This window comes from Falco punctatus, assembly GCF_963210335.1.
Source record: "Falco punctatus genome assembly, chromosome: 2".
Lineage (NCBI taxonomy): Eukaryota > Metazoa > Chordata > Aves > Falconiformes > Falconidae > Falco > Falco punctatus.
This window is the reverse complement of record NC_137581.1, coordinates 105,768,523-105,782,312: the sequence shown is the minus strand read 5'-3', so window position 1 is coordinate 105,782,312 and position 13,790 is coordinate 105,768,523. Positions and strand designations below refer to the sequence as shown.

The following is a 13,790-nucleotide window of genomic DNA, read 5'->3' as shown; positions in this document are numbered from 1 at the left end:
CATATATGAGCTTCAAAGCAACATGGCGTGTTGACATCCAGGTTTGTCACTCACAAGTTTTGGTTTCCATTAACACAATAGGAATAGGGGATGTTTTTCCAGAAAACCACCTTGGAAGGGAAAGCTTTATGAGATCACTCATAACAGGGCTTGAGGCACTCTTTATAGAGATATCTCTGCAGACTGTCATTCATAACTATTTCTGAAATAAAAAAAAAACTGCTGCCACTGGAAGGCTTTTCATACTGTCTATGTTAATCCATATAATCTGTATGATGGAACATCAACACAGCCAAGATATGAAACTTGTAGTTTATGTTCAGGTACTCTTTTTGTCACACAGCCTTCCCCTGCCTCCCTCCATGCTTTTTTCCTCAGCCAATGGAAATTCTGGTAGCAGTCATAAGTTTTTTAGAGCTTCTGTCAGCCAGAAAGATTGATGGGCAGAAAAATAATAATTAGATATTTTTTTGATGTTTTCTTTTTAGATATGTAAATGTGAATTTATTATTGTAAGACCATAATACCAGAGTATCAAAGAATGGTTGAAGTTGGATGTGAGCTCTGGAGGTCACCTGGTTCATCGCCTGTGCTCAAGCAGGGCCACCTACAGCCAGCTGCCTAAGACCACATCCAGACAGCTTTTGAATATCTCCAGGGAGGGGGAGGGGGGACTCTACAACATCTTTGGACAACCTGTTCCAGTGTTCAGTCACCCTCACAGTTAGAAAGTTTGTCCTCGTGTTCAGACCGAGCTTCCTGTATTTCATTTTGTGCCCATTTCCTCTTGTCCTGTCGCTGGGCACTGCTGAAAAGAGCCTGGCTGAGTCCTCTTTGCACTCTTCCTTCAGGTATTCATAGACATGGACAGGATCCCCATCTCAAGTCTTTTCTTTAGGCTAAACAGTCCCAGCTCTCTTAGGTGTTCCTCATATGTGAGCTGCTCCAGTCCCTTAAATATCTTAGTGGCCCTTCTCTGGACTCTCTCCAGTATGTCTATGTCTCTCTTGCAGTGAGGATCTCAGAACTGGACACATTCTCCAAGCGTGGCCTCATCAGTGGTGAATAGAGGGGAAGGATCACCTCCATCGACCTGATGGCAACATTCCTCCTTAGGCAGTCCAGGAACGACACTGTTATTCTTCTGTTGCTGACTCGTAGTTCACTAGGACCACCAAGACTTTCTACAAAGCTGGTGACATGGTAAATTAGATTTTTGATAAATGAACGTGTATAGTGATGGGAAATTATTGACAGATGGTAACAATATGCTTTGGAATTAATTACCTTATACTTTTTCTCAGAAGGCCTAGTCCGGAATGAATTTATGTGCCTAAAAGTGGGATGTTACTTTGAATCATACCATAAAGGATCTTCTCCATGGATTTTGGTAAGAATTTTTGCTGGTTAGCTTCTCAAGGCCTGTGGGTCTAGTTTTAAAGATGAATTCAATTACGCTTCAATATCTTCCTGATGTGCTGTTGGTCCATACTGGACTACATGTAGGGCTACTGGAAAACTGAGAACAGAGAAAAGACTTTCAGGAAATTGTTTGACTTTATCCTTTGGTTCTTGGTTCTACTGCTTTTAGGAAATCAATAAAAGCCTCTACTAACCTTAAAGAATAGCCTCCTTTAGAGTCAGTTAAGATGTGCATCTGTATTTCAGAAACATTTCCAGGTGTTTAGAGAATCCAGTTTTACTGACTTAGACTACAGAGACACTTCCAAGGCTTTCTTTGCACAGTACTTGTTCCGGTGAAATACAGAAATAGTTTTTTTTAAGCAAATGGTTGCACGCAATATGCAAGGTGAACATGCCAACATATATCAGAGCTCAGCTTTCCGTAAAAATGTTTTTCCTAACTCTTAGCTTAGGTTGCTTGATCTTTTAAGATTGCAGGCAGTCCCTAGATCCTTCCTAGGACCCTGCAAAGTAAAGGTGTTGACAATTATTTTTTCCAATCAATTTGGCTTTCACTGTTTAAAAAACAAGCAAAAATCAATTGTCTTCAGAGCTTTAGGTGGTGTCAGCCTGAGGAAGAAACACACAGAAGCTAACCAGCACCATGATACTATAAAGTTTTTGCAGTAAGTAGAGTTAACTAACAGACCCAAATAAAAACTTGAAAGGGCATTCAGGGTGGATGGGTGTGACTGACAGCCACATGAAACAAAAAGAAAGAATTAAGCTGTAAAAAGGAAGAATGTTTGGTGATGTGGTAAATTTGTAAGGTTGTCTATGCTGTATACTGCATGCCACTCCAGAGACAAACATGAAAAAACTTGTATGTCAGAACTGCCACACCATACATATAATTGAATGTCAGGTCCCAGAGGCAGCAATACTGTGGAATTCCATGCAGACTAATCAGCACTGATTCCCTGCAAGGCTAATTAGCAAACAAGCTCAGGAGTTCATGTGTTGCTGGGGTACCTCGGTGCCTCTATAGTGATTTTGTTTCCAAACCTGCAGTTAATCTGTTAAAAGCCATCTTGAGTGTCACCGCAGAGCCCTGCAACTATTACCAAGTCTTTTTAGACTGTTATAGAGCAGAGAACAGATCGCCAAACAAGTCTGTTGTATCAAAAGTCACATTAAAGGAGTACTGGCCATGCTGGGCAAAGAAAAGCAGGTGGAAAGAGCAGGCACTGATGATGTCTTTTGAGAACTATGTCAGAGTTTTCTCCACAACAAAGGATCGTCTTATGTTCCTTGGTCTTGTAATGCAAATTAACAGCCTTTGGTGTATTTAACAGGTTTGTCTTCTAACCCTTCATGGAACTTTACTTATAATATTTATAATTCTTTTCACAGGTTAAAAGCAAGAAAAAATATGTGGGAGGATACATTGTGTACTTTGCCAGAGATATGTTTTATAATTATAACATGATAATTATGAACCATGATTAACAACTGAATGCATTTATATTTAATTAAAATATTTTGTAAAGTCTTCCCCAGTGAAGAAAAATACCCTTTCAAATCACGAAAGTGGCATAATCTGCAAAATTTGTAAAAATATTTGATCCACAAAGGGAAAATCTGCAGGAATACTATTAGCATCTCAGTATGATGCCCATTACACTAATATGTGCATCATTCAGAAAGCCTAAATAAAGGGAAAAATTGCTTTCCATAGACTGGACAACTTATGTACACACAGAGCATGTAATTAATTCAAACATGGGAGGACATATTTATTAAAGTGTTGTGGGTTTTTTTGTTGGGTTTTTTTTTGTTGTTGTTTGTTTGTTTTCACTCTAGTAATCAAGATTATGCCTAATTAGGGTTATTGGATGAAGAATATTTTTTTAGATATTTTCTTTTATACATTCAAAGGTGCTAACACTCAGAAGCCATTCTAAATGTATTACATTAGGTTAAAAAGTTGATAGTGGAATAAAATCTTCAATTATAAGAAAAAAAAAGTCAAAATATAGTGAAATATCCTTGAGGCAGGAGTCATTTGATACAATGTGCCTCTCGCTTTTTAACATTTTTTCTGCAAATAAAGTATTTTTTCTAACTTGAGCAAAATAAATTATTTTGGCTATGTTCATGAAAGCAGAAAATGAAATCCTTTCTAAAACCTCTGAATACACGCATATAGTTCAATAACCTATATAGCTCTTAAATAAAAAATCAGTTGAATATCTATCAATCCCAAACATACATAGAGATGATCAATGTATATTTAGCATTAATATGTGATGCAAGAGCTTCCAGATAAAAACATGATCCTAACACTCTGCAATTCCCAGAGATACAAGTTTTAAATAGAATAATCTACAAAGAAATTCACTGCTGAATTTAGCAATGATTCCTAGATAAGAACAATTTTAAAGCTATAAACACAAAATGCTTCAAACAAGTTAACTATGTAGACAAAAGAGACAGACTAAAGGAGTGCTGAAAACAAATCAGACCTGCACTGAGGTAAAAAGAAGTGAAAAGAAATAATCACCAATGTATTCCTGTCTTTCAGAAACACTACCCACCCAGAAACACTACCCACCAATATGAAGAATTCTGTTTCTTAAAGAAATCTAAAGCAGGGACACAAAATAAACAGCAGAAAGAAGATTAATCTAGAATTCCTCTTAAACCAAATAGGCCCATTCAGGTTCATATGGCAAATTCATAACCACACCCTTCATAAATATGGACAGATGTCTCAATGCACGTTACTAGAATCTCACCGCAGAGGTTACGCTGATACACAACGGCAAGGACAGGATCGTGAGGGGGCTTCTTTCCCTGAAGCCAACCTGCTAGTTGAATGTTACGTCTTAAAAAAATTAAAACTCAGTGTTGCAGAAGGAGTGACACCCTTCATTCATAGGACAGAAGGAGCAATATGTTTATTGGTATAAAAAAACAATTTACCAAAGTTTGATAATAAATGCAACAGTGTTTTAACAAGATTTGATGGCAGGCTACGCTTGGATTATTTACTGCATGAAGGACAGGGTCAGACAAACTGCCAGGAGACCCTTCTTGACTCATGTGATTCAGAAAGGACACCTGACTACTGAAGTTAGTTTCTTTCGAACTTGGGTTGGGTTGCACTGTGGTTAGATGGGCACATTGCTCAAATTAGCCCTTGGTTAATGTGTTGTTACCTGTCTCCCCCAAATCCACTTTGAGTCAGATGCAGCTATCACGACCAGATGCATACATTATAACCATCACTGATGGTTATCACTTGAGTATTGGTGGGGGAAATAAAGGTCAGGATGGAGGTGGGGGGTAAGCACGCCACCACACAAAGTATGAAAAACTTACTAATGCTAAGCAGCAAGAAAAGTACCTAGGTAGTCATGAGGGGAAAGGAATTACTGTAATCTACATAATTCATAGTCCCAATTCTCTTTACCTCAGTCGTAAGCCCCACATGAAATTGGTATCCTTAAGGAACATCTGTTCTTTCTCTCTTCCATAACACTGATTAAGTACAGGCTGAAATCAATACACAGTAAACAACATTCCTAATCAGAAGGCATTATCTGCCAGGTAAATATCATCGTACCATCATGAGGCTTTGTTCAAAGGCAAATGTTTTCCCTGTTTGAGATCCACGTAGTGATAATGCAAAGTTAGGTGTGTATATAATTAGTTTTACTCCTCAAAATCTTTAATGATAGTATTTTTAGCTGCACTTCTTTTTCCTTTTTTTGCCTCTATGCTGACACAGTATTGTTATTGCCTTAATGGTTAGGAAGAAGGCTTTGTGGTTTTTGATTGTTTGGTATTTTTCCTCTTCGAAATTTTATATGTAGGAGGTCAGTGCACAAAACTTCCCAAAAAATCCGGAACAATAGGCAATATAAAACATAAACGTTTTGACAAAGCTGTGTGTGTATTTCTGATTAAGACTGCAGGAGAAATACCAAAAAGACACTCTCTTAACAGTTCTGCAACTTTCTATTTTCTTTATCAAACACTATAAATGGCACACTAGGTACTTCCCACAGTGGATTAAGTTGTTAAACACAAACAAAAGCTGTAATCAACTCCAGTATGTCAAGGAGCTGAGGCATACTTCTATTAATACACATTTTCTGTAAAGCACTACTAAAAAATTAAGTTTCTGTATCTTCAGCATATTGGCTTCTGCTTCACTAAAAATGATGCATTAAAGTTGATTGAATGTCCCAGTAATGGACTATCTCAGGCATATCCAAAGCTGCCCAGAAAAGCTGTGGTATCTCCATCCTTGGAGATACACGGCACTTGACTGGACATGACCCTGAGGAACCTGCTCTAATGTCAAAACTGACCCTGCTCGGGGCAGCTGTACCAGATAGCCTCCCAAGATTCCTTCCAGGCCAGATGTTTCTGTGATTCTAAAATGTTTCCACCACACCTATTAGCCTTGACACCTCCCTGTACACAATACTTTGGAGATTTTCAAAGAAAATTAGATGGTTCAAGAAACCAGATCTGGTTACAAGACAGGACCATGTGGCAGGGATGCTTGGTTCCATCCACTTGGATTCCACCTACGGGGCCTTGTAGTCCTCTGTCCTGCTCCTCCTCATCTCCCCTTGTTCAGAGCCTATACAGATTAATCAAATCAGAACAGAAAGTCGTCACAATTCCTGTAAACTGGCTTTGGAATTCCTTGCTCTTCTATTCTCTACATCAAGGTTTGTTTCACTTGTGCTTCAAAGTGTAACTAAGCAGAACAAAAACTTTTTTCTAAATGTGTGTTTAATGCAAATAATTTGAAAATTTAGTCCTCCAAATTATTTGTCTATAATTGCTTTAAGCTATTTCATTTTTTAAATAAAAAAAAAATATATTAAAATTAAAACAGAAACCAATTTATATGGAAAACTTCAGTATAGTTTATTAACAGCCTGTGTCATCACTTAGAATTATGATTTCCCTACCAACAGACTTCTAACTATGATATGTTGGTTTTAGGCTTCTCTATCATAGAAAATAACACCCATATTATATAATAATTTGTTAAATTACAAACAAATCTGAGAACTTTATCCTCTATTTTGTAATAAATTGATCTGAAGAAAATGGAAAACCATTTCCTAAGGTAATGCTTAGTGTGTCTTTCAGGCACGTGATTATCTAATGTCATATAACTTTCATGAACTTATAAATCAGTCTGGAATTATGACATACAATTATTAGAGAACTTTATATGCAAATAAATTTACTGTGCCTACTTTTTTATTCTGTATCTGCACAACAAAAGCTGCCATTTTTGACACAGCCGGGAAATCGCATTAGCTCTGGGACTTCATATTTAAATATGCTCTTCACATCTACTGAGGCAAAAATTCTCGGGTTTCAAATATTTTTGATGGAATACTTCATAAGTGAAGCACGCACTCCCTGAGGAATTATGCCACTATTTCCATTTAATTAAATTGATTAAATTAAAGTAAATGGTTGTCTAACCTCAAGAGGAAAATATATTTCATTTATGAAAAATGTTGTCATTCATTCTGCTATATTGCGTGTACAGCACATAATTGTTCCAGCTTCTCTAACAACCTATTTCTTATACAAGATTTGAGATGATCTTGAACATTTGAAAAACTTCAGTATGTCTGAATGTATTATCTTAAAAATGCCAGAGTCTCATCCTCCTACCCTCTGGTTACAGCTATAGATAAGAGTTGAAGCTGGGAGAGTGGGCATGTAAACATGTCTTTCAAAAATGGTACAGTTCTGTGTAGTTGCTGTGTATGTGTTTAGCCAAGGAAGAAAACTGTTATCACAGTTCCTCTGCTACCCCCATGACCAACTAGAATCTTATCTGGGGAAATACTATTGTATCCCTCAAGGTATATAATGTAAACAAACTCTATATGATACAACAAGGTAACACACTAGGATAAAAGAAAACTATTTGAAGACAACTGGTCTACATCCTGTAGTCTGTGTATCCTTTACTCTGTTTTGCAAAGGATTAGTTTGCCTGTATTTAATTCAATAGTCACTTTGAAATAGCCACAAACCCAGGAACTTTCTTTTTTCTTACTAATCTGTGATTTTTACCCAAAGAAAAATATACAAGGTAAATAGCAAAGTCTGAGCTGATGAGTTAGAAGAAAAAAACAGAATTACAGAACCCTTTAGGGTAGAAGAGATCTCTTGTGGTCATCTAGTCCAACCCCTGCTCAAGCAGGGTCAGTCAAAGCAGGCTGCTCAGGGCTGTGTCCAGTAAGATTTTTAATATCTCCATAGAAGGAGATTCCACAGCCTTTCTGAACAACCTGTCCTGATGTTTCGTTACCCTTGCAAGTGAAAAAGTATTTTCTTGCATTCACATGGAATCTTATGTGTTTCAGTTTGTAGCCATTGCTTCTTGCCCTGTCACTGGATATTGCTGAGAACAGTGTGTCTCCTTCTTCATTCCTTCCTGTCAGGTATTTATATACATGGGCAAGAACACCCTGAGCCTTCAATGCTTCAGGCTGGAATTCCATCTCTCTCAAATCTCTCCTCATATTAAAGATGTTGCAATCTCTTAATAACCCTAGTGAGTGTGTGTTGAACTCATTCTAGTTGCCTAGAGAAGCTGTGGATGCCCCATCCCTGGAAGTGTTCAAGGCCAGGCTGGATGGGGCTTTGAGCAACCTGGTTTGGTGGAAGATGTCCCTGCTTGGAGCCTGAGGTCCTTCTTTGCAGAGCTGTCTTCCAGCCAGCCAGCTCCCAGAGTGTATTACAGCCTGAAGTTATTTTGCCCCCAGTGCGGGACACCGCATTTTGCCTGGATGAACTTAATGAGAATCCCTTCTGCCCAATTCTGCAGTTTGTCCAGGTCTCTCTGAAAGGCAGCTCAACCCTCTGGTGTATCAGCCACACCTCCCAGTTTTGTATCATCTTCAAACTTCCCAAGGGTTCACTCTGTCTCAATATCAAGGTCATTAATGAAGACATTAGATAGTATTGACCCTAGTATTGACTCCAGGGTACACAACTAGGGGCTTCCCTCCACGTGGACTTGGTACCACTGATCACAGCCCTTTGGACCTGACCACTCAGCCAGTTTTCAACCCATGCTATTGTCTGCTTAGCTAGTTTGTCAAATTGTGTGAGTTTGTTATGGGAAAAGGTGGCAAAAGTCTTACTAAAGTTGAGGTGAACAACACCTACGGCTCTCCTCTTGTCTATCAAGCTAGTTACCTCATTGCAGGCTATCAGGCTGGTCAGGCATGATTTCCCTTTTATAAATCCCTGATGACTACTCCCAGTCCCCTTCTTGTCCTTCATATGTTTGGAAATTCTTTTCTGGTGGATTTTCTCCATCACCTTCCTAGGGATTGAGGTGAAGATGACCAACCTGTAGTTTCCTAATTCTTCCTTCTTGCCCACCTGGAGGATAAGAGTAGCATTTGCTCTCTTCCAGTCTTCAGAAACCTCCCCCAGTTGCAGTGACCTTTCAAAGATAATTGAGAAAGGTTGTGGAGTGATATCAGCCAGCTCCCTTATAATTTGTTTAAATGCTCCCTGACCTGATTCTTTTCCATCAAGGCCAAGTTTTCCTTGCTTCAGAATTTCTCTTTGGTCTCAGACACCTGGCATTCCTGAAGACTGGTATTGCTGCTAAAGGTTGATGCAGAGAAGGCACTGAGTACATTGGCCTCCATTTAATTTGTCAGCAGTCCTCTGCCTTATTCAGGAGCAGGCCCACATTTCCCCTGACTGTCTTCTGCTGTTTAGGTAAGTGAAGAATCCTTTCCCCTTGCTTTTCACATCCTTGGCCAGATTCAACTCTAAGCTTGCCTTGGCTTTCCTAATCTCATCTCTGAAAGACTGGAAAATATGTTTATATTCCTCCTGGACCATGTGCACTTGCTTCTTCCTCTTTTACACTGCATTTTATGTCTAGGTTGAGTTAGGACCTCCTTGCTCATCCATGCAGGCCACCTCCTGCCTTTGTTTGATTTTCTGCTTATTGAGATGGAACTTTCTTGAGCCTGTAAGAAGGGATCTTTGAACATCAGCCAGTTTTCTTGAACCACTCTTCTCTCCAGTGTCATATCCCTTGGGATTCTTCCAAGTAGATCTCTAAAAATGTTGAGTTCTGCTGTCATGAAATCCAGGGCTGTGGTCCTACACTTTTATGTGTTTACTATGTCTGCTATGTGGATTTAACTATCTTGTCAAAGTTATAGATAGGTTACATTTTGTATATTTTCATGCATTTTTTGTTATTGTTCTATTGCAGCATTCATCTATTAACAGCAGAATCAACATAACTGAAGTAGAATTGTTTGATATATCTTTAAAATTTTCCTTATCTTAAAATATTTTTTTTAAAAAAGCAGAACAATTTGTCACACTGATTACCTCCAGTTTTCAAGACAGAAGCATCTTTAACTCCAAAATGCTATACTCAGCAACCAGGGAGGTGAAAAGATTCCTTTCTATTTTTGTATTCTTTTCTTCCTTTTTTCCATCAAGGTTAAAGTTCCTTAAGTTTCTTTTCTTGTCTCAGAGGATTACTAAACAGAAAAAAACCCCATAAAAATATCAAAGACATCCTAAAGAAATTTTGAAAGAAAATATTAACAGATTCCTGTGCTCTCTGTCTGTAACACTGTGAGTTCCTTCAGCACTCTATTGAAACCTACTGTAAAGGTAGTTAGCAGATTTCATGGTGAGGAAAAATATAACCCTAATTCTTCAGATGCAGGCTTCAGCTGTATATATATAAAAAGTAAATTCAAGGTCACTTTTTTATCAGTTTGCCTGAGCAACATCAACAATTAACCGTGAAGAAGAATAACAAAAACCGTCTCACATTCAAAACTAATGTGCATATTTGTAAAAAAAAAAAAAAAAAAAAAAAAAAAGAATAAAGAAAAAAGAGGTATCCTAAAATAAAAAGTTTTCTTTAGAAACAGCTTTAAAATAACATTATAGTTAGAATATATTTTAAAGAGCATCCAAAAATCAGTATAAACAGTTTCTCTTGAAAAATAAATCCTAATGGATAGACCACTCTTCATACATTCTTTCAAGCAATACATTAGGAAGTATTGATTTATAATATTGTTAAGGTGGAGGTAAATCAAATAATATAACTGCTTGTTAGGAATAAATTTTTATAGATTTGTTTAGGCTGGGAATTTGGGTTTTTTTCCCTTTCCAAAATTTTATGCCAAAATAAAATGCTGTATTTAGCATTGGTGCAACCTCATCTCAAGTATCATGTGCAGTTCTGGGCTCCACAATTTAATCTGGTACTTGAATGTGCCCAGAGGAGGGCGACAAAGCTAGTGAAAGGTATAGAAGGCAGATCCTATGAGGAGCTGCTGAGGACTCTGAGTTTGTCTCATTTGCAGAAAAAGAGGCTGAGGGGCGATCTCTAGAGCTTCCTGAGGAGGGGAAGTGGAGAGGAAGGTGCTGATCTCTTCTCTCTGATATCCAGTGATAGGACACATAGGAATGATTCAAAGCTGCCTCAGGGGAAATTCAGATCTGACATGAGGAAATATTTGTTTACCAACAAGGTAGTCAAACCCTGAAACAGGCTTCCTGGAGTCATGACCAATGCCCCAAGCTTGTTAGTGTTTAAGAGGCATTTGGACAATGCCCTTAGTAACATGCTTTAACTTTTGGCCAGCCCTGAAGTAGTTGGGCAGTTGGATTAGGTGATCATTGTAGGTCCCTTCCAACTGGAAATACTCTATTTTTTTCTGTTCTATTCAATTTTAAATATTGAGTTCTAGTTTCAGATGTCCACAGTGAACTTTCTACTGATTTCATCATGAGTTTGGTCAAAGTACGATGACTTCATTTTATAAACCATACAGAAAAGCTGAAAATAGTGACTAAAACTCTCATAAGTTTGGGGGGTTTTAAATTATTTTGTTATATTTTAATTTGAAATAATAATAAAAAATCCTCTTTTATCATGTATCTTACATATAGCAAGAAAAATATATAAAAAGTGGAAGTATGAAAAAAGGTAACAAATATAATACTTACAAAACAAACTTTCCACATGAGACAAACTTTGGTGTAGTTGAATATATGACTTAAAACTTCAAGAAAAAATGTCACAAAGAAATCTAAGAAAATTCAGGCACAAATGACATTAAACAGCAGGATGATCATTGACTAGAGCTTGGAATTTGTTTCCATAACACAGCTCTTCCAGAGTATACAAATATTCAGGGCAGGAGCAAACAAAGAAAACTGCTCCAATTACTGAATTATGACATTATGTAAGAAGAAAAGAAAAAGATGATCAAAGAAAGAAGGAAACAAAAAGGTTTTATGTCTGTGTGTTTCACCTGTACTAGAGAGGATACAATCTTCAACAGCCCTCTATGAACATGTATTTTAAGCTACTTCTGTTCTGATCTGGAATGACCTTTGACTGCCATACTTACTGCTTCTCCTAGAAGACAAAAAAATTCTCCGTATTTTAATGTACCTCCAATAGTAAAGCTTATTCTAAAGATGACTGATTTTGAGCTATTGAAAGGAAATAAAAAAAAAAAATCATGAAGAAACAGTTATTTAACAATAAAGGTAAAAATAACACAAAGCTGCAATGTAACAATTCATTTTCTATATTAATCTATAACCATTCAAGTGACAAGCTTGATTTCGGGCACATGTTCCAAGATGTGGATATCTGGAGTCCAACAGTTATTTTATTGTGTTTTTGAATGGCAATCTACATTTTGAAACCAAATTAAAAATCACAAGCTTTCTTGAAATAGGTCCAGAGCTGTAAATCTTTACTATCAACAGTTGATCCTACACTGACATCTAGAAGAATAAACTTCGCTGATCTAGATACATGAGGCATATTCTCCGCTCAGTGCTTTCTCTAAGATCCCTCATATTCGATAAACTGAGCTGAAGAACTGTCAGTGTTTTGCTTCTCATTTAGCCCTTTTTTAGAGCATGTTCATTTTTTCTCCATTTAAATATTTATAATAACATAAAGTATATAATCTAAGAGATATGTGATGCAACAATGTCTGGTTGAAGGATCTCCAAACCTAAAAACTTCAAGTGTACATTTCAGAAGTATTTTTTGAATTATTCATTTGACTTGGATCATCCCTGGCTGATGGAGCTGGGCTTCTTTAACCTTGAGAGGAGAAAGCTCAGGGAGACCTTACCACTGTCTACAACTGTCTAACCAGAGGATACGGAGAAGATGGAGCCAGATCCTCTTCAAAGGTGCACACTAATAGGATGAGAGGCAACAAACATGAGGTGGAATTATGATTAGATATAAGGAATAAAATTTTCTATCATGAGTTAATACCTTTGTAGAAAAGTGTTTCCTTCAAGAAAAAAATATGGGGGAGAGGGGGTGTAAAACAAATAATGTTTTTCATTTAAATAGAAAATTTTTACACGCCTTACATTTTCATAGCAACAGTGTAATCTTTTCTTTTTAATCTACTACTGGGCCTTAGAGTGACTAGTCTGATTTAAAATTTGCTTAACATTCCTTTCACACTTCTGACAACTGATGCACATACAATGTTAGATAAAAATCTGGAAATGCATCAGGCATGTACTCACATAATAACTTCTACCAGGCAGGGTGAGATAGGAGATAGCTGGTAATCAAACCCATCAGAACAGCAGACACAGAGGATTGGACTGATAAGGCTGTAGTCAGCAATGTGGTGCGAGATGGAGGAGAGAGGACTGGCAGCCAAAAGCAGGCAGCTACTGAGTGCAGAAGAGAACAGATTTATTGAGTCAGAGATCCTGAAAGGTTATCTTGCCCAGAACATGATCAGAGTAAACATTATCTCAGCCTTCCTGGAATACCAGTAAATCTGTAAACTACCCAAAGAGTGCAAGTAACTTTAGTTTAATAGGTAATTACTATTTTCTCTAGTAGATGACCACTGAGCAGTGTGTTGTGTAAATATACAGCACATTTTCTGAATTTAAAGTTAGTCTTCTATACATTTTCCTTCTCCTCCTGTGACACTGTTGATTACTTAAATTCATACACTTGTTCAGGTTTATTTTGATTTTAACTTTTTAGATCCAAAGACACCTGATGATATATTGGCGTTAGTTTTATGAAACTTCAGTAACATTTTGAAGGAAAGGTTTCCTCATTAGGCTATTAATATTCCTTTATCATAAGGGAGCAGGGGGTGGGGGTATTGTGATGAGGATAGAATCTATAACAATTTATGAAAGAATGGAAACTTGCTCAGGAATGTACCAAATATAAGTTACCTTTTCAACTAGGATAGCAGCAAATGTGCATTTATCAAGCCACTTAACTTTATATGTAATAATAGTACAGGCTAACA

At 37.3% G+C, this 13,790-nt stretch overlaps 1 protein-coding gene across 1 annotated transcript in view; it reads right to left on the bottom strand.

Annotated features, from left to right (window-relative positions):
* The window catches only part of TMPRSS15 (transmembrane serine protease 15), a 323,388-nt gene extending 310,390 nt beyond the window's left edge, over nucleotides 1-12,998 (bottom strand). The window contains exon 1 of the mRNA XM_080377677.1: nucleotides 12,989-12,998. The gene's annotated coding sequence lies outside the window, so the exon portion shown is untranslated. The remainder of the gene's footprint in view (nucleotides 1-12,988) is intronic.
* Between the last annotated feature and the right edge of the window lie 792 nt (nucleotides 12,999-13,790).